The sequence below is a fragment of the Macaca fascicularis genome, chromosome 6, assembly GCF_037993035.2.
Source record: "Macaca fascicularis isolate 582-1 chromosome 6, T2T-MFA8v1.1".
In the NCBI taxonomy this organism is placed as follows: domain Eukaryota; kingdom Metazoa; phylum Chordata; class Mammalia; order Primates; family Cercopithecidae; genus Macaca; species Macaca fascicularis.
The window spans coordinates 92,805,269-92,829,905 of NC_088380.1; the positions used below are offsets into that span (position 1 = coordinate 92,805,269).

Consider the following 24,637-nt stretch of genomic DNA (forward strand, 5'->3'; position numbering starts at 1 on the left):
GCACAGATTTATCACAATGATTAGAGTAATACTAGCAGGAACCTTAAGTCTCTGTGACTAACAAAAAGGTCCACTTTATTATTTTGGCACCTATTTTCTTCAGATGCAGAAGCCAACTGCTTGCCTCTTCTCTTCAATTTGCTTGAGCAGATGGGGGATACAAAGGCTGGTAACTACAAGACTACATTTTCTCTTGGGTTGAGGGAATAGATTGGAGAAAAGATAAAAATGTATGCTTTTATGAAGAAACTATTGTTTCTCCCTGGGCAAAGTGAGGGATCATGGAGAAATATTGTATGCTGTATAAAAAATATTTTCAAAATCATGGGTACATAATCTCTTCCCTTTCCTGTTTGTTGAAAAACACGCACATAACACCAAGTTACTTCATAGGCCAGATGAGAGGAAAAATAAAATAAATGACTGCTAAACTTCCCAAATTTTTCAACAGTTGCGAGGAAGACACAGCAAGATGTGATCTTCTAAAGTGAAAATTTCCCAAAGTACCAAGGAAAAGGAGAAACTGCAGGAGAGCTTCAAGAACCACAAAGACTTGGGTTTTGCATCTTGCCAGAAAATCCGCACTGTTGGTAGAAGCCTGGGGTAGGGCTGGCAGGACCTGACTCAGCGGAGAAAATGCCACCCACAGTCACTGACTCTGCTTCCGCAGTAGCGGAGCTCCCCTGTTTTCTCTGGAGGTTTCCCACAGCCGGGCCAATACCCATGTCTCCCAGATGGGAAACTGGACTTTTGGAAAATTGAAACTACATAAAGTTGTATAACTTTTAAAAGAATTTACAATTATGATGCTTGGCTTTTTACATGCGCTTAAAGTCCATTTTCTGTTGAATAAATAATATTAACCACATATTAACCACCTAATAGCTTTAAAATGTCTCAAACAGCCATCACCACCATTCTGAATAGAATTACACTTCTTTTTAAAAGATCACTGTTAAAAGATGAGGGGAAACAGTACCATTAAAAGGAAGCAAAACATAGTTCAAAGCCGGCTCCATGAGGTAATGTACACTATCGACTAACCAAAGGAATCCAGTCTATACTGAGATGAAGCATGAGGTTAAGGCAGGTGGCTGGGAGAAGTTAGAAACTCTCCCTCCCCGATTGCATTACATTATTGTCAAAGCCAACCAGATAGACAGAAATCAATGAAAGTTTTGTTGATCTGACACAGGAACTTGTGCACAGTGAAATGGAAGCTATATATTTTGTGCTGGAAACTGCCAGTCTCACATTAACTGCATGTATATGTGAATATATGTAGGGGTGTGTGTGTGTGCGCCCGCGTGTATAGCATGAAGCAGAACATTTGAAAGAATCTTCAGAATTACTTCTGGTTAGACGTACTTTTGGGTAGATTTTATCTTTTTCCCCCCAGAAAGTAGTGTTTCAATATAGTAACTTAGGCCTCAGTAAAGTGAGGTTTTTTTTGTTGGTTTTTTTTAATGTTACAATGCTTGCAAACTTAATGGTAGTTTCTAATGGAAAACAAATTTCTTCCCCTAATCATAATATAAGAATTTGCAGACCAGGCATGGTGTCTCATGTCTCACACCTACAAACCCAGCACTTTGGGAGACCAAGGTGGGTGGTTCACTTGAGGTCAGGAGTTTGAGACCAGCCTGGCCAACATGGTGAAACCCTCTCTCTACTAAAAATACAAAAAAATTAGCTGGGCATGGTGGCAGGAGCCTGTAATCTTAGCTACTTGGGAGGCTGAGGCAGGAGAATCATTTGAACTTGAGAGACAGAGGTTGCAGTGAGCCGAGATCGTGCCATTGCACTCTAGCCTGGGTGATAGAGTGAGACTCCATCTCAAAAAAAAAAAAAAAAAACCAAAAAAACAAACAAACAACAACAACAACAACAACAACAAACAAAAAACTACAGTTTTCTTTAATATAAATAAAATCTCTTGTATTTGTAAAAATGCAATTGTGGAAAACACTGAAATATTTTCCTATTTATTTTTATGCTGGTCAACAAGTGGTTTGATCTCAGTAGCCAGACTCCAGGTGCAGAGTTCAGAACTATAAATTTGTTGTACCTCCTATCAGTTAAAGTTGAGCTCAGATGGCCATCCCTCCCCAAATCACAGTTCATCTTGAAAATCTTCACAGTGTGAAAAAGGTGTGGCTCAGAACAAACACCAGAGGATTAAAAATGATATCCTTTTCCCAGTAGTGATATACATTGTGGGTATGTGATTAGAATATTTAAAACACCTGTTCATCTGGAACTAAGCCACATGTGTAATACATTAGAGTGTTCCTGGCTCATTTCCAAGAGTATGGATCCTCACTGCCATGAAAATACTGAGGGAGCCAGGGCAAAGATACTTAAAGTTTCACCCTAGAAGCAATGCACGACATAAATATTTCACTGTTAACAATATTATCACACTAAGCATTGTTGACTGACTAATATTTTAATGAAATCAATTATTTATTTTTGTGTCAGAAAAGAAACTGGCAGCACTTGTGTTAGCCTTGCTAATTACTTCCATTGTCTTGAAATCTCAATCAACCTACCCCCTTCTCTTTCACCCTACATCTCTCTCATTTTCTCACTTTCTCTCTCATTGTCTAACTCCTCTTCCTTGGATACAAATTAGTTCAAAGGGGATATCAGGAAATAAATTATATCCTAATACTATCTACCAGAGTTCACTAAGAGAACTTGGGCAAGCCCCTCTATTTGGCAGAGTTCCACTTATTATTTTTTTTTCAACTCTGTTTTGACTGGACTTAATAGAATTACTTTTGACTCCTAGTTTTTTCCTTTTTTCTACCCTTTCCCTAGTTTAAAAATCTGTGTAGTGAGGACCTTATTTCTGAAGAATTTCATAACATTATTACACAAGATACATAAATGCATTATATGATAATTTATAAAATGGGACATTTTATTTAAATGTAAGCACCAAATACACTGAAGATTTCAGTGTCCAAAGTGTGTGTGTGTGTATATACACGTGAAAGTTTAAAATTTTTGCCTAAATTTACATATGCAAAAAGGAATAGCAGGAAAATAAATACCAGTTGTATGAGCATTATGTGCTAATGACTGTATATATACATAAGTTAGTTCTTACAGGAAGACCAAAAGTGAGTTTTATTATTCCTATTTTACTGCTTCAGAAGCTAAAGCTTGGTGGACATTCAGAATGTTGCCCAAGATCACAGAGTTTATGAAAGTGGCAGAAACCAGGTTTGTCTGATGCTGAAATGTGTGTCTGTCCCTCTTCCAGCATCACACTGTCTTTATTATGAAAGGACAGGACTTTTATTATATGGATGTGAAAGTTTAAGGGCAGAGTTTTCATATTTGACAGTATTGTATTCAGAATCCTGACCTGTTTATGCGGTCATTAAAAGTGTACATGTCCTGAGGAAGGAGGATCTCTTGATCCTAGGAGTTTGAGACCAGCTCATGCAACCTAGCGAGACTGTCTAAAAATTAAACAGTGCACTACTTCATTAGGAACTTACAAATTTATAGATCTTGATTTATTTTTCAATTTACTGTAAAGAAGCTTATATAGTTTAAAATAAACCTCCTAGGCCAGGCACAGTGGCTCACTGCTGTAATCCAAGTACTTGAGAGGCTGAAGCAGGAGGATCACTTGAGCCCAGGTATTCGGGACCAGCTTGGGCAACATGGCAAAACCCTGTCTCTACAAAAAATACAAAAGTTTGCTGGATGTGGTGGTATGTGCCTGTGGTCCCAGCCACTTGGGAGGCTGAGGCAGGAGAATCACTTGAGCCCAGGAATTGGAGGTTGCAGTAATCCAAGGCTGTGTCACTGCATTCCAGCCTGGACGATGGGCACGAAATCATCTCAAAAATAAAATAAAATAAAATAAAATAAAATAAAATAAAATAAAATAAAATAAAATAAAAAGGCAAAAAAAAAAACAACAACAAACACAACAAAGAAACCTCCTGAGGCCTCCATAATTTGCTTTTTTAACACACTGTATGTGATAAATAGTCCTCAAAGAAATGCATGTGCACCTTATTAGTGCAAACTAAAATTATAAGCATATTTCCAAAGCAACTTGTCCTATGAAATAAAAATATAAGTATGGTGAAAGCCTTCAGGCTTTTTAGCACACACACATATACATACTTATAAAAAGTAAAATATTTTGGCACTTCTACTTTTCACAACTGTTTCTGTCTTTTCCAGTGGAACCTCTCTCAAGACTTGGTTGTCATTATGCTAATTTACTGCTTGAGACCACGGACTGTCTTTCTGATGCCAACTGAATCACATCTAATTCCACATCAAATATTTAGAGTGCTTGATTTCCCTGTCTCTTCTTCCCATTTTCATTGCCATCTTTCTTATATCTTTTTCTTTATGTGAATATTCTCTTCATATCAACCTAATGTTTTTCATGCCCTTGTTTCTTTTTTTTGTGACTCTTTGCACACTTGGTCTTTTGAAAGGTTTGCCCACATCTTTTTCATCAACTGATATCCATCTTTCTGAATTTGACTTGTTTAAGCCTAAAAATGACTACCAATCATGGCTGCCTGTCCTGACTTTTTAAACTTCTTCCTACCACTTATTGCTTGATGATATGGTACCAGGAGCAGCACTGCCATCGTTGTCATCATTATCATTATCGTAAACCTTAGCAAGTGTCAGACTCTGTTATAAGCATTTTATAAATGTTCATTCATTTAATTCTCATAACAGCTAAGCAGAAGGTAGTATTATTAACCTCTATTTACAAATGATGGGATTAAGAAACAGACAGTTGGCCAGGTGTGGTGGTTCACACCTGTAATCCCAGCACTTTGGGAGGCTGAGGTAAGTGGATCACCTGAAGTCGAGAGTTCAAGAGCAGCCTGACCAACATGAAGAAACCCTGTCTCTACTAAAAATACAAAAAAAAAAAAAAAAAAAAATTAGCCAGGCATGGTGGTGCATGCCTGTAATCCCAGCTACTCAGGAGGCTGACGAAGAATTGCTTGAACCCAGGAGGTGGAGGTTGCAGTGAGCTGAGATCGCGCCATTGCCAAACTCCAGCCTGGGCAACAAGAGTGAAACTCCATCTCAAAATAAATAAATAAAAATAAAAAATAAAACAGAAAGTCTAAGTAATTTGCCCAAGGACATATAGAACTCAGGCAGTTTATCTCCAGAACTGATGCTCCTCAACACTGTGCTATGTTGCCTCCCCCTAAATACCCCATAGTTCTCATTATGTTGTTTTGTCCAGTTGATTACCACATGTATTTTCTACCTTAATTGGACTGTAAGTTTTGTGAGGTCACAGACAATGTCTTCCAAACTTGTATTTCTCCTGGCATCCATATAAAGTTCTGTATATCCTAAGAATTTAATAATTATTGCTTGAATAACAAAATCTACAGATAAAAGTGGAAGCAAATTTTTAAGATATACATACTGAAAGACCACTTTCAGATACGAAGGTAAAAATATAACGAGAATCTTGAATGCTTTAATGAATAATTTGCAATATAAGTCTAACTGCATTGAAAATCGATAATGAAATTGCTGTATTAATTTCTTTGTACTTCTATCTAATAGTTTTTAACTGTCATTATAAGCATTTCATGCATAGAATAAGCATACTTTCTTTTGTTTAAGCCAAGCTGCTTGCATTATTTTGGCTTCTATTACAGATAATACCGTGGACATTTCAAATCCACAATGATTTGGAGGTAGTCAAATCAATATCAGCTACATAATACATAAAGGATGGATGCAAATTTTATAGCAAAGAAATTAATAATTAATTTATATCTGTTTACTGTAACAAAATTTTTTGTCAGCTTTTTCTGAAGTTTAACAATGCTTGAGCCAATATCGATAAATTATGTATAAAATATAACTGTTTAAGATAAAAATGCAACTAAAATAGCTATATTATTTCATGTTTATAAATGTTACAAAATCTATTATATGTAGTAATTCACATAGTATTCTTTCTGTATGATAGCTTAGCATAGTTACCATAGCTCATATCACTATTACATCTAACAATATTATTTTTTTATTTCAGCAGTTAAAAAGAGCCAATGTTTTCCATATTACAAAGACTTTGCTGAAGAGTCAGAAATGAATAATATAATATCAAAGGTAATAATTTCCCAAACTGAATTTACCCTGCATGGCACAAATGACTCAACAATGAAAATTTTGTTTAAAAAGTATTCAAATAAAAGGCTTTGTCCCTGGAATACAGCTCTAAGTGGCTCACTATCTAGGTTGAAAATGGTTTTGCAGGGTTGTATGTCCTATTTTTCCATGCCTGCAGTAAAGATACAATATGGGAATTCAGCTTGGTAATTACTAATACACCACACAGACACAATTACACCCTGTATGCTGCATAAAGGAATCACTTGTGGTCTGCATCCATTACAAAGAGCAGTAGGGGGCCAACATGCAAGACGACAAAATGCTTTACAAGACGGAAGGAGACCAGAAGAGTCGATGTACACAGATACAAGGACCTTGATTCTTCTAGCAATGATTTAAGCCTCTTTCCATCAATTATCGTCTTTTGTCTCAAGAGTCTTATCACCAGCAGCATTACAGGAACTGAACATAACAATGCTCAGACTCGTATAACCCTATGAACTGTGCTGACATTTCCACACCCTGTTGCTATGTTTGACCTGGTTTACAGATTACTTAAGCAAAACAAAATAGGGGGAAAAAAAAGCATTCCCATTGCAAAACTGGTATATGTATATGTATACACACGTATTTTTTATGACTTACTCAGAATTCCATTTATTGAAACTAAAAGCCATCCTACTCTAGAAATGCTATTTTTTCGAAGTAGTTTCTACATCATTTTAAAGTTTAAAAGTAAAAATCTGCTTGAGTGAAAAAAATAATTGTAAGAAAGAAGACTAAATATTGGCATGTTAAGGGGATACAGACTGAACAAGAGAATTTCATGTCTCAGGGAGCTAAACTAAAATGAGTCAGCTGCTCTCTTAAGCTACAATGAGTCACAGGAATAATTTTCTTGCTGTGAAACTCCTTAAAGTTTTGAGTTTAATTGCAAGCAGTTAAGTGGTTTTTATTATAACAGAGTTTCCTCTGTTAATTATTACACGATGTACATTATTTTACAATACTTTCATTTAAGATTCTCTTTTAAAATACATCTTACAAATATGAATTTTTAAGACCTTAGGAAAGTTAGTTATTTATGGCAGTTTGTCAGGTTCCCTGAAACAAAGCCTTGTCTTTCAGAAAATGTTTACAACCTATGAGGAAAAAAAAAAAAAGTATCCTGGGGCTAAAATGTTTATTGGCACCTAGAAGTCTGAAGAGAGAGTCGGGCCTGTGGTTTTTTGAGGGCACTTTATCATCGCCCGCATTCTCAAAGGTTTCTCTGAATGAATAGAACTGGATTACTCAGCCTTCTATTCCACGCCTATTCCTCTCCATTTTCCTTGGCACGACTGAGAGCCAGGCTATTTTTAGTTAAGCAGTTTTCTATTTTTAGACAACTACCAGTTAGAAGACATTTGTTAGGGAAAAATTAAAACACACACACACACACACACACAAAGGGGGGAGGGAAAGAAGCTTCCTCCACATATTGTGAAGCAGCCTTCAACCTGTAACTCCAGGCATTTCAGCTGCTTTCAATCTTGGAAAAATAAAGAAAAATTCAGAGTTCAGGGTTTTAAAAATAAACCTACCCTCTGGCAAACAGACCAAAATACAACAAGCTGTTACTATGTGAAACAGTGACTACAAAAACAAAGAACATTCTCCAATGATTAAACTGCGAGAAAAGTTGAAGAACTGATTAGGTTGTAAGAATGTTGCACAGGCATGTAACAATTTTCCAGCCTCTCAGCCAGATGTATCATGTTTTAGAATTTAGAGAGGGGAAAAACATCTCATCTGTAAAGTTAAACTAAGGATGTGGGATGCAACTTTAAGGTTGAAACTTTTATTAAGCTTAAAGGCAATTAAATTGACTGCATCTTTCTAACATTTGTATTCTATGGAATTTCTCTAGAAACTATAACCATCTGTTTATAGAAAAACCGTACATTAAAAAATCCAGTGCCAACAAAAAACAACAAAAAGGCTGCTACATATACATACTACATACATGTATGTGTATATATACACATATATGCATTTAATGTCCACATATAATTACATTTATCAGTCTTACTTTTAGTTTAAATGGGAAAAATTGTTCTCCGGTTGGCTTAGTATATCAAATTATTCTACTTATTCAAGGCCATACCTTCACCTGAAGTCTACAGTAAGATTTTTCAGGTGCCCACAGTTGTAATTGCTTTCCTTCTCCTCTGTTAGCCCACTGTACTTTGTCTGTATCTTATTATGGTTCAGATCATTGGGTATCATAATCACAGATGCATCACCAGTAACTGGCAGAACGCTTAGCAATGATCTTCATGTCCATCAATATCTACTGAATGAGAGAACAAATACTGTGTATATTCTGTCCACCATTGACTGCTACTGGCCCTGGAGGGTCGTGAATACCATGCTTTGCACATACACTTCATAAATACTTGTGGAAAAGAAAAAAAATCAATTCGTTGACCTTTGTTAGATCTTAATTTAGGTAAAATGCTGCAGTTACTTATATAATAATTCAATATTTATAAATAATATACTTATTAACATAAACTATGCAATCGCAAATTAAGAATTTGTGTCTTCTCTCTCTTTTGGTTAGCATTTTTTCTTCTCTGAACTTTTTCTCTTGACTTTGAAAATAAAACTAACTTTTTAAAACTTAAGAGTTGACAATGGGCTCTGACATCTGTTATAACCTGCAATCTTCATGACAGCCCTGTGAGGAGCTCAGGGCAGACAACATTAACTCAGGAGGAACCTAAAGCCCAGCAAGATTACATAACTCGCCCTCCATTAGAGAATGAGAGTCTGTGATGTTGCTATAACTGGAACTGAATTTTTAATATCCATCTTTCCTTCAAATTTGTGGAGCTTTTAAAGTCCTATATCCTAGAAGTAAAATTTAAAAGACGAACTCTCATAACAATGCTTCAACGATATTCTTTAGGAAAATCACTATGTAGCTTTCTTTTCCCCCACATGAAATTAATTCAGAACAACTACAGTTAAGGAAAACCAATCATGAAGCCTGGATGAAGATAAAATTCCACACATACTAATTAAGAAAAATCAAAACCGTGTGCATGCATGATCTTTTCTTTCCTGTTGGAAAAGTTCACAAGGGACCTAGCTTATTTCTACGTCCTTACTACTCATTTTTCTTCTCCCTTTTCCATTTTCTCTTCTTCCTCAGGGCAGTTCCGGCTTCAGTGATCCCTCCGTTTTCTCGTCTTTCTCCACAAAATCACATAGACTTTAACAAATATTCTGTTCCTTGGAGTAAATGCTGACTTAGTGATTGAACTTTTCTTGCTGGGTTTCTCTGCCTTGGCTCAGGTCCTGACTGGCGCACAGTGGGCATGTCATAAATGCCCGCTGCAGGAATGAAAGGTGAAGTAGCCAGGTGTAACCTCTCCAGTTTATGTACCCTTTATTGGGCTGTATTGTTAACCATCATGCCAGTTATTTATTTATTTATTTATTTATTTATTTATTTATTTATTTATTTTTGAGACGGTGTCTCACTCTGTTGCCCAGACTGGAGTGCTGGAGTGCAGTGGCGCAATCTCAGGTTACTGCAACCTCCACCTACTGGGCTTAAGCAATTCTCCTGCTTCATCCTCCCAAGTAGCTGAGGTTACAGGCGTGTGCCATCACGCCTGGCTAATTTTTTTTTTTTTTTTTTGTATTTTTAGTAGAGATGGGGTTTCACCATGTTGGCCAGGCTGGTCTTGAACTCCTGACCTCAAATGATCTGCCTGCCTTGGCCTCCCAAAGTGCTGGGATTACAGGCATGAGCCACCTCGCCCAGCCCATGCCAGTGATTTGAATGAAAGAGAGCACTAGATTCACCAGTTTCATCATTTACTGTCCAACAGAGGGTTTCTTTCATAATGGGCAATTATATTTGGAAGCCACTAGTCACATCTTGCTATTAAGCACTTGAAATGTGGATAGTGAGACTGAAAAACTGAACTTTTAATTTTATGTAATTTAAATTATATTTGTATTTATATAGCCACACGTGGCTAGGCTACTTTACAGATTAATGCAGATCTATGTCTTTTGATCTGGTCTGGTTATATTATCCAAAGAAAATTCACATGACAGAAATGAGTTTATAATTGTCATAGTATAGATGCTAAATATACCATTTATTTACAAATGTGTACAGTAACTTTGAAAAGGGTTGGGTTTCTGGAACTAACTGCAGAGTCAATCAATAAACTTCTGTCCTATTGAAATAGTAACGGAGAGTGAAGTTGGCTTTAGATTAGTAGTAGCTAATTCACAGGGTAACTTTGGTCTATTTTTCTATGAAATGGTTTCCTCCTTGACATCATAGTGATGGAACTTGTTTATGATTAAATAATAATATGCACCCTTTTATTTTTGAAAAATAAAGTATATAATTCAGAAATTATACAATAAGTTACCATTATTAAAATAAGTTACTATTATTAATTCATATATCTACTTTTTTGTAATACTTTTTTTTTTGAGATAGAGTCTTGCTCTGTCACTCAGGCTGGGTACAGTGGCATGATCATGGCTCACTGGAGCCTCAACCTCTCATGCTCAGGTGATTCTCCGACCTCAGTCTCTTGCGTAGCTGGGAGTACAGGTATGCACCACCCAGCTAATTTATTTTTATTTTGTAGGGTTGGGGTTTCTGTATGTTGCCCAGACTGGTCTTTCTTGAACTCCTAGGCTCAAGTAATCCTCCTGTCTCAGCCTCCCAAAGTGCTGGGATTACAGGTGTGAGCCACCATGCTTGCTATACATTTTTTTTTTTTTTTAATGTGAGGAAAAAACCCAAACACCCATTGTGTAGTTTTACTGTTTACAACGTTTCTTACCCTAGAAGAGTAGCTCTAAATAGTTACTGAGTTTATTTACTAAAACATAAAGATAAGAGATTTAATTGATATGAAGAGGTTTTCAGAATCTAATTAACCTCCCAGCTAGTCATTAACTCTATGACCTTTAGAAATAATTGACAGAGATTTTTTTTTCTTATTCATATCTTCTTCCAGGTGGTTAAATTTCAGAGTAGCGCAGAATACACTAAATACCATCGAGACATGACTGGATAATATGCCAAATAGCTATAAAATGGGATATATTTCCAATAATATAATCTGTCTACTTAATCTGTTGTACACGTATGTGGCATTTACCTAATTACAGTCCTTTTAATGACTGAGTTTGATTAAGTCTTTTCCCATAATGTCCTATTGATTATTTTGACCAAGAGAATAATGAAAAAGTTATGGCTAGCACTACCTCTCTGCACCCAAGGCACATGCCCCTAACCAATCGCATTACACTTCCTGAATGTGTGGACTTGGACTCAGCATCTTCCTTAACTGTGTGCTCCAGGCAGCCAGTATCAAGTGATGGGCACCCACTAAGGAGTGAAATATTCCAGAGTCTCACCTCACTGGGTAGTGATGGGCCTTTTATTAATATATCACACTTCCAGAAAAACCTAAGACACTTCCTTTCAAGAATTAGTTTCATTGAATTTCAGTTGTAAGAACCTGTTTTATAGTACAATTCTAACCCTCCATAAAATTACAAAGAGGAAATAGATTACAGACACACTTTCAAATTCCATGCAGAAGGAAATACATGTTTGGAAAAGGAAATCTAGATCCTTGCTACTCCACCAGCAGCATCAGCATCACCTGGCCAGAAATACAGGATCCTGGGCCCTGCCCCATACCCACTGAGTTAGAATCAGCGTTTTAGCAAGATACTCTGGTGATTCAGACAGGGCCACAGGCATTTCATTTGAGACCTGTGATCCCTCTTGCCCAATACTGGCCAAAGCACTAACAGGTTTCTTCTCTCTCCTCCAGGAATCAAAATACTGTACCTTGCTCTGGAAGTCCTTTACTCTCCACCAGCACCACAAGCAATACTTCTACTTGGCTTCCTGTGCCTTGTGATTTAATTAATTATTTATTCTTGATGCAAAACAACATGTATTCACTCTGGCTGACTTGAAAGATTCTCACTTTTATTATTAGAACACATCAGATCTCACCAAAGAAAAACTGTATATTTAAAAATTTTATTTATGCTAATGATCATCAGTAGGTTGCTGTATATTGAATGTCCACAATATGCTAGGCATGGAGCTGGCAGCTGGAGGTACAGAGATGAACAAAGCTTCATCGTGTCCTTCAGGGAAAGGAGAGGGATTTGTAATTAGACAAAACAAAAACAAAATCCCCAAAACCAACAGTGGAGTGAAGAAATTAAAATAATAAACACTCCTTAATGAAAAGAGTCATCATCTTAGAATTCTGCTTCTAGGCAAAGCTCAGAATCATTCTTAAAACTTTACTTTTGACTATTTCATGGCTATATATTCAGTAACTTTTCCTGAGGAAGTAAGAATGTTCTACACTTTGATTCTTACTTGACACCTTTTAAAACCAATGCTACTTTTACTTAGATGATATCAATGGCTAGAATGTAACATTTGGTTAAAATATGCTGCTTACCACCAAGTACCATATGCCATGAAATTTGTAAATATCATTAAAAATGGACAATTATCATCCAGGCTATATATTTTTCTCCTTTCATTTACAGGTATGGTAGGAGTCAGGGGAAGAGAGATCACATGAGATCGTTGGTTTGCTCTAGTTCAGGAAGGTTCATGTAAAATAATAATGATGATAAAATGGTAATTATTAATATTGATAAAGAAATTATATTACTGATAAAAGTCTATATTTTGAACCCTGACTTTTCTGCTTCTACTATTATTAAGTAATTATCTGCTCACTGTGTTCATACTAATGACTGCAAACTATTAGAGCTGTGTAATAACAGAGACTAGAGGAAGTTCAGTTTTATTGCTTCACATTATTATTTGTTCAACAATGATTATTTTCTTAATAAATGAGATGTGAAGCAGCTCTTCATGTTTACAAAACATATAAATTAAGCAAGAGGATTATTTTTTAAAGAAATGGCTCTTCAAATTTGATCTATATAAATCATTGTGGTATAGTTATGAGAAATATGAATACATTAAAAAATTTTAGACTCATTTAAGACTTTGGGGAACAAATAAAAATATTATTTAAAGGTACTAATAAAAGTCTTTTAAAGATATATAAACAAAATTACATTAAAATTCAGGAAAATAAAAAACATTTTTAATAACAAAATCTCTTTTTCCCCTTTTCCCTCAGAAGCCTCAACACAGAAAGTTTAAATCTTTATGGAAGATACTAATACTTTGTTAATTTTTCAATACCATGTATTGAAAAGCAATTATACACTTGGCTTAACAGAGGGCATGGTAGGCTTACTGAGTCACTAGCAATAAGATCTATATCAATTATATTTTATAGTAAACCTAAGAAGGATTTGTAATGTATCTCAAGAATACTATTTCTCTAAACTTTTTCATAATGAAAAATACTTTTCTGGAGAAATTAACTTACTAATTATGTAGATAAATACCGGTCCAATGTTGCTTCAAGTAAATTAAAAATAGTAGTAAGACAGAACTATCATCTTTCCGTTCACAAGCTTCAAGTTAAAAAAAAAATACAGTAGACATCACCCAGCTCCCACAGTTAATGCTCCCTGTCAGCCTGAACAACTTGCAAGTGCTTTTTGACCAGATCATAAGTTTACTGATTGACTCTGTGGTTATGGGTTAGGGGTAAAGTATGCTTTTAGTTTTATGATGAGTGTTTAGCTCCAGATCAGAGTCTCTCGAAGTGAACATTTATGCTCTGAATTCCGAAATCACAAGGTACACAGTTATTCACTTCCGAAGTGACTCCTCAAATTTAATATTGAATAATTAATTTTGGTATTAATTTGAAAACACAATTTGTTTAAATATTTCCCTCTTCATATTTCAGTCTAGACCAGTGCTGTCTTGTAGAACTTTCTGTGATGATCAATGCATTCTGTTCTATATCTTCCCTGTTTAATTCAGTAGCCACTAGCCACACATGACTACTGAATGCTTGAAATGTGGCTAATGCAACTGAGGAACTGAATTGGACATTTTATTTAATTTTAATTCATTTAAATGTAAATAGTCACATGATCCTAGTAGCTACTATATTGGAGAGTATGGACCTAGATTACTTGAGTGTTTTTAAATTGTGCTTTGATAAACTCTATCAAAATTTAATGAATTGTTTCATTGGAACTATAAACACATCTTTTCATACTTTAAATGTGCAATGTTATGCCACATGATTATCACTTGGTTGTATGTCGGTCTTTCCTGTTTGTTTATTCTATAAATATATTCTGAGGAGGTAACACTCTCTAGACCTCATGTTAAGCACCGTGAATATGATGTACAGTCCCTTGCCCTTTGGGAGTTTAGAATCTAGTGTGAGACAGGCAATTGGATAACAACTTCAACAGTGCTCTGATGGGAAAGAGAACAAATGATGACTGTAACATAGGGAAAGCCCCTAACACAAGTTATGGGGGCTTCAAGGATGACTTTCCAAAGTATAAACTGGGACCTGACTTGAGTGAAGGATAAGTAACAGCCAAGCAGAGATCCAGTAAGGAATTTTAAGACAAAACAGAGCTTGGAGAGATTGAAGAATGTACATATGTTCAGTGTGGCTTAAATATAGGATGGGGGTGGTAAGGGCAGGTTGTTGGCAGGGAAATTGCAAAAAGTGAGGCTGAAGAGTAAGAGAAATACAGCGATCATATCATGCATGGCCTTGTGAGCCAACTTAAGGACCGTGAGTCCTTGAGGGGCCTTGGTTATATCTGTATCTCCAGGCATTTCACAGCATATAACACAGAGCAGGAATTCAACTAATTTTTGTTCAATCAATGACTGAAAGAAGGAAAATCTGCAAATGATTAGATAACTGAATCTGTTTTTTTCTCTTAAGTATCCTTGTATAATATTTATCTATATAGCACATAAAAATAATTTTGTACACATATATTTATTTACTTTGGTAAGTTCTGGGATACATGTGCAGAACATGCAGGTTTGTTACATAGGTATACACGTGCCATGGTGGTTTGCTGCACCCAACAAACCGTCATCTACATTAGGTATTTCTCCTAATGCTATCCCTCCCCTGGCCCCCCACCCCACAACAGGCCCTGCTGTGTGATGTTGCCCTCCCTGAGTCCATGTGTTCTCATTGTTCAGCTCCCGCTTACGAGTGAGAACATGCGGTGTTTGGTTTTCTGTTCCTGTTAGTTTGCTGAGAATGATGGTTTCCAGCTTCATTCATGTCGCTGCAAAGGACATGAACTCATCTTTTTTATGGCTACATAGTATTCCATGGTGTATATGTGCCACATTTTCTTTATCCAGTCTATCACTGATGGACATTTGGGTTGGTTCCAAGTCTTTGCTATTGTGAATAGTGTTGCCATAAACATAGGTGTGCATGTGTCCTTATAGTAGAACGATTTATAATCCTTTGGTTATATGCCCGGTAATGAGATTGCTGGTGTCAAATGGTATTTCTGGTTCTAGATCCTTGAGGAATCACCACACTGTCTTCCACAATGGTTGAACTAATTTACACTCCTAGCAACAGTGTAAAAGCATTCCTATTTCTCCACACCCTCTCCAGCATCTGTTGTTTCCTGACTTTTTAATGATCACCATTCTAACTGGCGTGAGATGGTATCTCATTGTGGTTTTGATTTGCATTTCTCTAATGACCAGTGATGATGAGTTTTTTTTTCATATGTGTGTTGGTCACATGAATGTCTTCTTTTGAGAACTGTCTGTTCATATCCTTCACCCACTTTTTGATGGATTGTTTTTTTCTTGTAAATCTGTTTAAGCTCCTTATAGATTATGGATATTAGCCCTTTGTGAGATGGATAGATTGCACAAATTTTCTTCCATTCTTTAGGCTGCCTGTACACTCTGATGATCGTTTCCTTTGCTGTGCAGAAGCTCTTTAGTTTAATTAGATCCCACTTGTCAATTTTGGCTTTAGTTGCCATTGTTTTTGTTGTTTTAGTCATAAAGTCTTTGCCCATGCTTATGGCCTGAATGGTATTGCCTAGGTTTTCTTCTAGGGTTTTTATGGTTTTAGGCCTTATGTTTAAGTCTTTAATCCATCTACAGTTATTTTTGGTATAAGGTGTAAAGAAGGGGTCCAGTTTCAGCTTTCTACATGTGGCTAGCCAGTTTTCCCACACCGTTTATTAAATAGGGAATCCTTTCCCACTGCTTGTTTTTGTCAGGTTTGTCAAAGATCAGATAGTTGTAGATGTGTGGCTTTATTTCTGAGACCTATGTTCTGTTTCACTGGTCTGTATATCTGTTTTGGTACCAGTATCATGGTGTTTTGGTTGCTGTAGCCTTGTAATATAGATTGAAGTCAGGTAGCGTGATGCCTCCAGCTTTGGTCTTTTTGCTTAGGATTGTCTTTGCTATACAGGCTCTTTTTTGGTTCCATATGAAATTTAAAGTAGTTTTTTCTAATTCTATGAAGAAAGTCAGTGGTAGCTTGATGGGGATAGCATTGAATCTATAAATTACTTTTGGCAGTATGGCCATTTTCACGATATCGATTCTTTCTATCCATGAGCATGGAATGTTTTTCCATTTGTTTGTGTCCTGTCTTATTTCCTTGGGCAGTGGTTTGCAGTTCTTCTTGAAGAGGTCCTTCACATCCCTTGTAAATTGTAATCCTAGGTATTTATTCTTTTTGTAGCAATTGTAAATGGGAGTTCACTCATGATTTGGCTGTTTGTCTATTACTGGTGTATAGGAATGCTTGTGATTTTTGCACATTGATTTTGCATCCTGAGACTGCTGAAGTTGCTTATCAGCTTAAGGAGATTTTCGACTGAGACAATGGGGTTTTCTAAATATACAATCATGTCACCTGCAGAGACAATTTGACTTCTTCTTTTCCTATTTAAATACCCTTTATTTCTTTCTCTTGCCTGATTGCCCTGGCTAGAACTTTCAATACTATGTTGAATAGGAGTGGTGAGAGAGGGCATCCTTGTCTTGTGCTGGTTTTCAAAGGGAATGCTTCCAGGTTTTGGCCACTCAGTATGATATTGGCTGTGGGTTTTTCATAAATAGCTCTTATTATTTTGAGATACGTTCCATCGATACCATCAATACCTAGTTTATTGAGAGTTTTTAGCATGAAGGAGTGCTGAATTTTGTTGAAGGCCTTTTTTGCATCTATTGAGATAATCATGTGGTTTTTGTCTTTGGTTCTGTTTATGTGATGGATTATGTTAGTTGATTTGCGTATGTTTAACCAGCCTTGCATCCCAGGGATGAAGCTGACTTGATCGCGGTGGATAAGCTTTTGACGTGCTGCTGGATTTGGTTTGCCAGTATTTTATTGAGGATTTTCACATCAATGTTCATCAGGGATATTGGTCTGAAATTTTCTTTTTTTGTTGTGTCTCTTCCTGGTTTTGGTATCAGGATGATGCTAGCCTCGTAAAATGAGTTAGGGAGGAGTCCCTCTTTTTCTATTATCTGGAATTGTTTCAGAAGGAATGATAACAGCTCCTCTTTGTATCTCTGGTAGAATTTGGCTCTGAATCCGCCTGGTCCTGGACTTCTTTTGGTTGGTAGCCTATTAATTACTGTCTCAATTTCAGCACTTGTTTATTGGTCTATTCAGTACTCGACTTCTTCCTGGTTTAGTCTGGGGCGGCTGTATGTGTCCAGGAATTTTTCCATTTCTTTTAGATTTTCTAGTTTATTTGCATAGAGGTGTTTATAGTATTCTCTGATGGTGGTTTGTATTTCTGTGGGATCAGTGGTAATATCTTCTTTATCATTTTTTATTGCATCTGATTCTTCTCTCTTTTCTATTGGTTTGGCTAGTGGTCTATTTCGTAAGTCTTTAAAAAAAATCAGCTCCTGGATTCATTGATTGTTTGAAGGGTTTTTCGTGTCTCTATCTCCTTCAGTTCTGCTCTGATCTTAGTTATTTCTTGTCCTCTGCTAGCTTTTGAATTTATTTGTTCTCGCTTCTCTAGTTCTTTTAATTGTGATGTTAGGGTGTAGATTTTAGATCTTTCTCACTCTGTCCTGTGGGCATTTAGTGCTATAAATTTACCTCTAAACACTGCTTTAGTTGTGTCTCTGAGATTCTGGTACACTATGTCTTTGTTCTCATTGGTTTCAAAAAACTTATTTATTTCTGCCTTATTTTCATTATTTACCCAGTAGTCATTCAGGAGCAGATTGTTCATTTTCCAAGTAGTTGTGTGGTTTTGAGTGAGTTTCTTAACCCTGTTGTAATTTGCTTGCACTGCAGTCAGAGAGACTGTTTGTTATGAATTCTGTTCTTTTGCATTTGCTGAGGAGAGTTTTACTTCCAATTATACCAATTTTAGAATAAGTGTGATATGGTGCTGACAAGAATGCTGAATTCTGTTTATTTGGGGTGGAGAGTTCTGTAGATGTCTATTAAGTCTGCTTGGTCCAGAGCTGAGTTCAAGACCTGAATATCCTTGTTAATTTTCTGTCTCGTTGTTCTCTTTAACATTGACAGTGGGGTGTTAAAGTCTCCCACTATTATTGTGTGGGAGTCTAAGTCTCTTTGTAGGTCTTTAAGGACTTGCTTTATGAATCTGGGTGCTCCTGTATTGGGTGCATATATATTTAGGATAGTTAGCTCTTCTTGTTCCATGGATACCTTTACCATTATGTAATGCCCTTCTTAAGTCTTTTTAGATCTTTGTTGGTTTAAAGTCTGTTTTATCACAGACTAGGATTGCAACCCTTGCTCTTTTTTTTTTTTTTTTTTTTTTTTTTGCCTTCCATTTGCTTGGTAAATATTCCTCTATCCCTTTATTTTGAGCCTATGTGTGTCTTTGCATGTAACACGGGTCTCCTAAAACAGCACACAGATTGGTCTTGACTCTTTATCCAATTTGCCAGTCTGTGTTTTTAATTGGGGCATTTAGCCCATTTACATTTAAGGCTAATATTGTTATGTGTGAATTTGATCGTGTCATTATCATGCTAGCTGGTTATTTTGCCCATTAGTTGATGCAGTTTCTTCAAAGTGTCAATGGTCTTTACAATTTGATATGTTTTTGCAGTGGCTGGTACCGGTTTTTCCTTTCCATATTTAGTGCTTCCTTCAGGATCCCTTGTAAGGCAGGCCTAGTGGTGACAAAATCTCTCAGTATTTGCTTGTCTGTAAAGGATTTTATTTCTCCTTCACTTATGAAGATTAGTTTGGCTGGATGTGAAATTCTGGGTTGAAAATTATTTTCTTTAAGAATGTTGAATATCAGCCCCCACTCTCTTCTGGCTTGTAGGGTTTCTGCTGAGAGACCCACTGTTAGTCTGATGGGCTTCCCTTTGTGGGTAGCCCGACCTTTCTCTCTGGTTGCCCTTAAAATTTTTTCCTTCATTTCAAACTTGGTGAATCTGATGATTATGTGTCTTGGGGTTACTCTTTTCGAGGAGTATCTTGTGGTCTTCTCTTCATTTCCTGAATTTGAATGTTGGCCTGTCTTGCTAGGTTGGGGAAGTTCTCCTGGATAATATCCTGAAGGGTGTTTTTCAATTTGGTTACATTCTCCCCGTCACTTTCAGGTACACCAATCAAACGTAGGTTTGCTCTTTCCACATAGCCCCATATTTCTTGGAGGCTTTGTTCATTCCTTTTCATTCTTTTTCTCTAATCTTGTCTTCATGCTTTATTTCATTAATCTGATTTTCAATCTCTTATATCCTTTCTTCCGCTTGATTGATTTGGGTATTCATACTTGTGTATGCTTCACAAAGTTCTTGTGCTGTGTTTTTCAGTTTCATCAGGTCATTTATGTTCTTCTCTAAACTGGTTATTCCAGTTAGAAATTTGCTTAACCTTTTTTCAAGTTTCTTAGCTTCCTTGCATTGAGTTAGAACATGCTCCTTTAGCTCGGAGGAGTTTGTTATTACCCACCTTCTGAAGCCTATTTCTATCAATTTGTCAAACTCATTCTCCATCCAGTTTTGTTCCCTTGCTGGAGAGGAGTTGTGATCTTTTGGAGGAGAAGAGCCATTCTGGGTTTTGGAACTTTCAGCCTTTTTACACTGGTTTTTCCTCATCTTTGTGAATTTACCTACCTTTGGTCTTTGATGTTGGTGACCTTTGGATTAGTTTTCCTTTTAACAGTCAGGCACCTCTGCTGCAGGTCTGCTGGAGTTTGCTGGAGGTCCACTTCAGACCCTGTTTGCCTGGGTATCACCAGCAGAGGCTGCAGAACAGCAAAGATTGCTGCCTGTTCCTTCCTCTGGAAGATTCGTCCCAGAGCGGCACTCACCAGTCGCCAGTCGGAGCTCTCTTGTATGAGGTGTCTGTTGACTCCTCCTGGGAGGTGACTCCTAGTCAGGAGGCACGGGGGTTAGCAGAGCTTGAGCACTGTGCTGGGAAATCTGCTGCTCTCTTTAGAGCCAGGAGGCAGGAACATTTAAGTCTGCTGAAGCTGCATCCACAGCTGTCCCTTCCCCTAGATGCTCTGTCCCAGGGAGATGTGAGTTTTATCTATAAGCCCCTGACTGGGGCTGCTTCCTTTCTTTCAGAGATGCTCTGCCCAGAGAGGAAGAATCTAGAGAGGCAGTCTGGTTACAGTGGCTTTACATCTATATTTTTATAAGTATAAAATTAGAAGCTAATTAGATATAATGAATGCTCAAGTAAAGTAGACATATTTTCACATTTACATCCATTTCCAAATTTTGTGATACTGAGTTTGTAAAGAAGTCCAATTCTGCTATTTGCTGCATTTGCTTTTCAACAAAAATTGTACTCAGTATTTTCACTAAACTATGTAAGAGCACTTAGCTCGTTGATAACTTTCATCAGCATTGTGAAGCTATACAAGTTATAAACTATTTTAAGGCATTTCCCATCCCAATTTAGGCCTTAATTATTACTGTGCAGAAAACATTTTGCTGCAGCAACTGTTCTTAGATGTCTCCAAATCAAAACAGAAGTCAGGATTCAAGTGACAGCAAATAAAATTTCCAAAATAATAAAATTTCAGGTAAATATAATCTCTCATCTCTCATCTTCTCTCTTTCCATCTCCCCCTGCCTCTTTCCTTCTCCCTCTCTCTCTCTCACACACACACACACAGACACACACACATTCTTCCTCTAAAAAGAAAAACCAATAATCCTCTATTGAGACAGTTGTGAATCAAAGGTTTCTTCTGCAGGAGTTACATCCATCTCTGAATTTCCTAGAGAGCAGCAAAGGGCCTTGTGTTTTATTCCCTTTCCACACTTAATCACTGGACTGTGGGCCCAGACTGAATGAGTAGCTCATTAGAATCACTGAGTTCACTGAGGGGATGAGAGATTCCTTCCTGGCTGGGTGCTAAGTGATACTCCCATAAGGATTTTGTGGTTACAAAACATGTGCTGGATATGGAGATAACCTGTCTGGGAGTCCGGTCACTCCAAGGATCACCTGGAATGCTCTGGAAAAACACATGACCTGGCTGAATGAGTTCTGTTGAATTGTTTAGCCTATGCCTTCATTTCAGCAGCTTATACTGCATTAATGAGGTTATTGTTCCTTTGCCGTCCAATTGTTCCCAAGCTCATTTTTTGCATATATGTTTTATATCTTTAACAAGAATGCCAGTCTCCTGTTGTTTCAGAGTCTCTTGCACAGTTCTGAGCATTAATGGAGCTTGCTACATCATTGCTAAGTGAAGCAATGGCCTATAAGCATGTCCTGTGGGATCTGAGTCTTCAGATCATCCTCAAGTACTCAACAACCACATCTTCTTCCAGGAACAGAGCCCAACATAAACTGGTAGGGTTTGCTGTCTTAGACAGCTAAGAGAATGAGGAGTGGAGCTAGTGAACAAGCAGTGAAGGGAGCAGTTCCTTAACGCCATCAGATTCCCAACTGAATTTCAACAGTCTGACAAGCTAACATTTTGGGTAAATATCCCAGTATACTTGTCAGAATTAAGTAAAATGGACTTTCTTCAAAGGAAGTGCTTTTAATACAATAACTGTTTTTGTTTTTTAACCAATGGATTAAAATTTTAACACATTTACTAAATCTGGCATATTTATATATTGTATCTAAACAGATATTCAAGCTGCATTATAATATAATAGTAAAAAAACTGATCTCAGTCTGTCTGTTAAGCCTTTGTGAGTCTTTGTGCCATTGTTGGAGTAGTGTTAATTATCAAGCAAACACATGACAATTACGCAGAGCTTTTTTGCTAAAAGAAGGAATCTTTTTCAACACCCACACACTGCACAGTTTCCTATGACCCTGTAGCACTACTCTGGTATGGTCCAAAAATTTGTATTTCTGTATAAATGCTAGAACTTTTATTATTTCTAGCTCTCCCCATACCTTTTCTTCATGTGAGTAAACTGTTTTTAGAGGGTAAGGAAGAGGGGTAATGGTCCAAATGGGAAATATAAAACTAATGACCCTTCATGAAACATATTATGCTCCTCATTAAACTTACTCAGTTAAATGTATTCCATTAAATTAAAATAAATAGGATTTAAAATTTTACCCAGGAGTAGTAAACTATCTTAACTTTCAACTTTATGTTAAATCCATTCTAAGAACAAATTCAAATCCCTGATGTATCATAGGTCTTTGGCCTCCAACACAATTTATGAACTAGTGCTGCAGAGGTTTTCAAATTTAGTGTGTCTAAGAATTACTTGGAGAACTTTCTTTCTTTTTTTTTTGGAGACAGAGTCTCGCTGTGTCGCTCAGGCTGGAGTGCAGTGGCGGGATCTCGGCTCACTGCAAGCTCCGCCTCCCGGGTTCACGCCATTCTCCCGCCTCAGCCTCGCGAGTAGCTGGGACTACAGACGCCCACCACCGCGCCCGGCTAATTTTTTGTATTTTTAGTAGAGACGGGGTTTCACCATGTTAGCCCCGATAATCTCCATCTGCCGACCTTGTGATCCGCCCGCCTCGGCCTCCGAAAGTGCTGGGATTACAGGGGTGAGCCACCGCGCCCGGCCTACTTGGAGAACTTTTTACAAATGCAACTTCCAATCCAGATCCCCTCTCCTCCACTAAGTATCTCAAGTATCCTAACTTCAGTGATTAGCGCTTTGAAAAATACTCCACGTGAAGATGATGTAAATGTTGTCAAGCTTAGTGGTCTCACCTTACTTCTTTTTCCACGATCTCTGTTATTACCAAAATGTGGAAAAGCCAAGTATGTGAAGAATGCATAATTCTGGTAGTTGAACAGGACGGACCCACAATGTGTTTAACTTACATGTTATGTTCATCCAAATAACTGAGTCATTGAATCTCTAGATTTGGCCCAGGAGCCTCGAGGTGTCTTTTTCAGAGATTAAACCTATTGATGTTAACAAGAAAATGGAGCCGGTTCTTTACTCTCGTTTTACAAGTATTACTTTTTTTTTTTTTTTTTTTTTTTTTTTTTTGAGACGGAGTCTCGCTCGGTCGCCCAGACTGGAGTGCAGTGGCCGGATCTCGGCTCACTCGCCCAGCTAGTTTTTCGTATTTTTTAGTAGAGACGGGGTTTCAACCGTGTTAGCCAGGATGGTCTCGATCTCCTGACCTCGTGATCCACCCGTCTAGGCCTCCCAAAATGCTGAGATTACAGGCTTGAGCCACCACGCCCGGCCTACAAGTATTGCTTTTTTTAAAAAAATTATAATCTTGCAAAAGCACTTTCAAATTCAATGCCTTCATTTTTGACATGAGAAAACTTCAGCCCAGAGGGATACCCAACTAGACACACAGCACAAAAGTGCAAGACAAGGATTCAAATGAAAAACAATGACCCTTAACCCAGTGCTGTTTTTGTGGCATTTAAAGAAGTCTGACTTTCAAATATCCACCTATCAAAAAATAATAAGTTTTCATACAATTTATGAAGTGGGTTTTGTTGTTGTTGTTGTTAAAGAGACAGGGTCTTGCTCTGTCACTTAGGCTGCAGTGCAGAGGCATAATCTAGGCTCACTGCAGCCTTGACCTCTCAGGCTCAAGCCATTTTCCCCCTCAGCCCCCCAAGTAGCTGGGACCACACATGCGTGCCACCGTGCCTAAATACAAAAAATTTTTGTTTTTTTTTTTTGTTGCAGAGATGGAGTTTTGCGATGTTACCCAGGCTGCTCTCAAACTCCTCAGCTCAGGCAATCTGTCCACCTAGGCCTCCCAAAGTGTTGACATTATAGGCGTGTGCCACCACACCTGGCCAATATATGAAGTTTTAAGTTGCCTTCAAGTCATATAATATATTCCTAAGAAAAACCCACAGAAGATGAATGTTCTAGGTTTTAAACTCCTTTAAGAAAGCAAATTTTAGAAGTCAACATATTTTTCAATTGGTTCATTATGGTTCTAGCATTTCACACGACATTAAGGACTAGCACAGTTCCAGTCTAATGATAAATTCCAACTCAAATTCTTTTGTTACCCTGACTTTTGTTATAATGGTTTTAGCAATGAGATGGGAGTTTTGAGTAAATAGGTGTTTTGTTTTT

General features: G+C 37.2%; 2 protein-coding genes across 54 annotated transcripts in view; one reads left to right on the top strand and one right to left on the bottom strand.

Annotated features, from left to right (window-relative positions):
• The window catches only part of LOC135971059 (uncharacterized), a 115,810-nt gene extending 108,018 nt beyond the window's left edge, over window positions 1-7,792 (top strand). For all 4 annotated transcript variants that reach the window (XR_012413846.1, XR_012413848.1, XR_012413847.1 and 1 more), the window contains one exon: window positions 6,062-7,792. The gene's annotated coding sequence lies outside the window, so the exon portion shown is untranslated. The remainder of the gene's footprint in view (window positions 1-6,061) is intronic.
• Window positions 1-24,637, bottom strand: part of MEF2C (myocyte enhancer factor 2C) — a 184,335-nt gene that overhangs the window by 58,705 nt on the left and 100,993 nt on the right. The gene's annotated exons all lie outside the window — the stretch shown is intronic.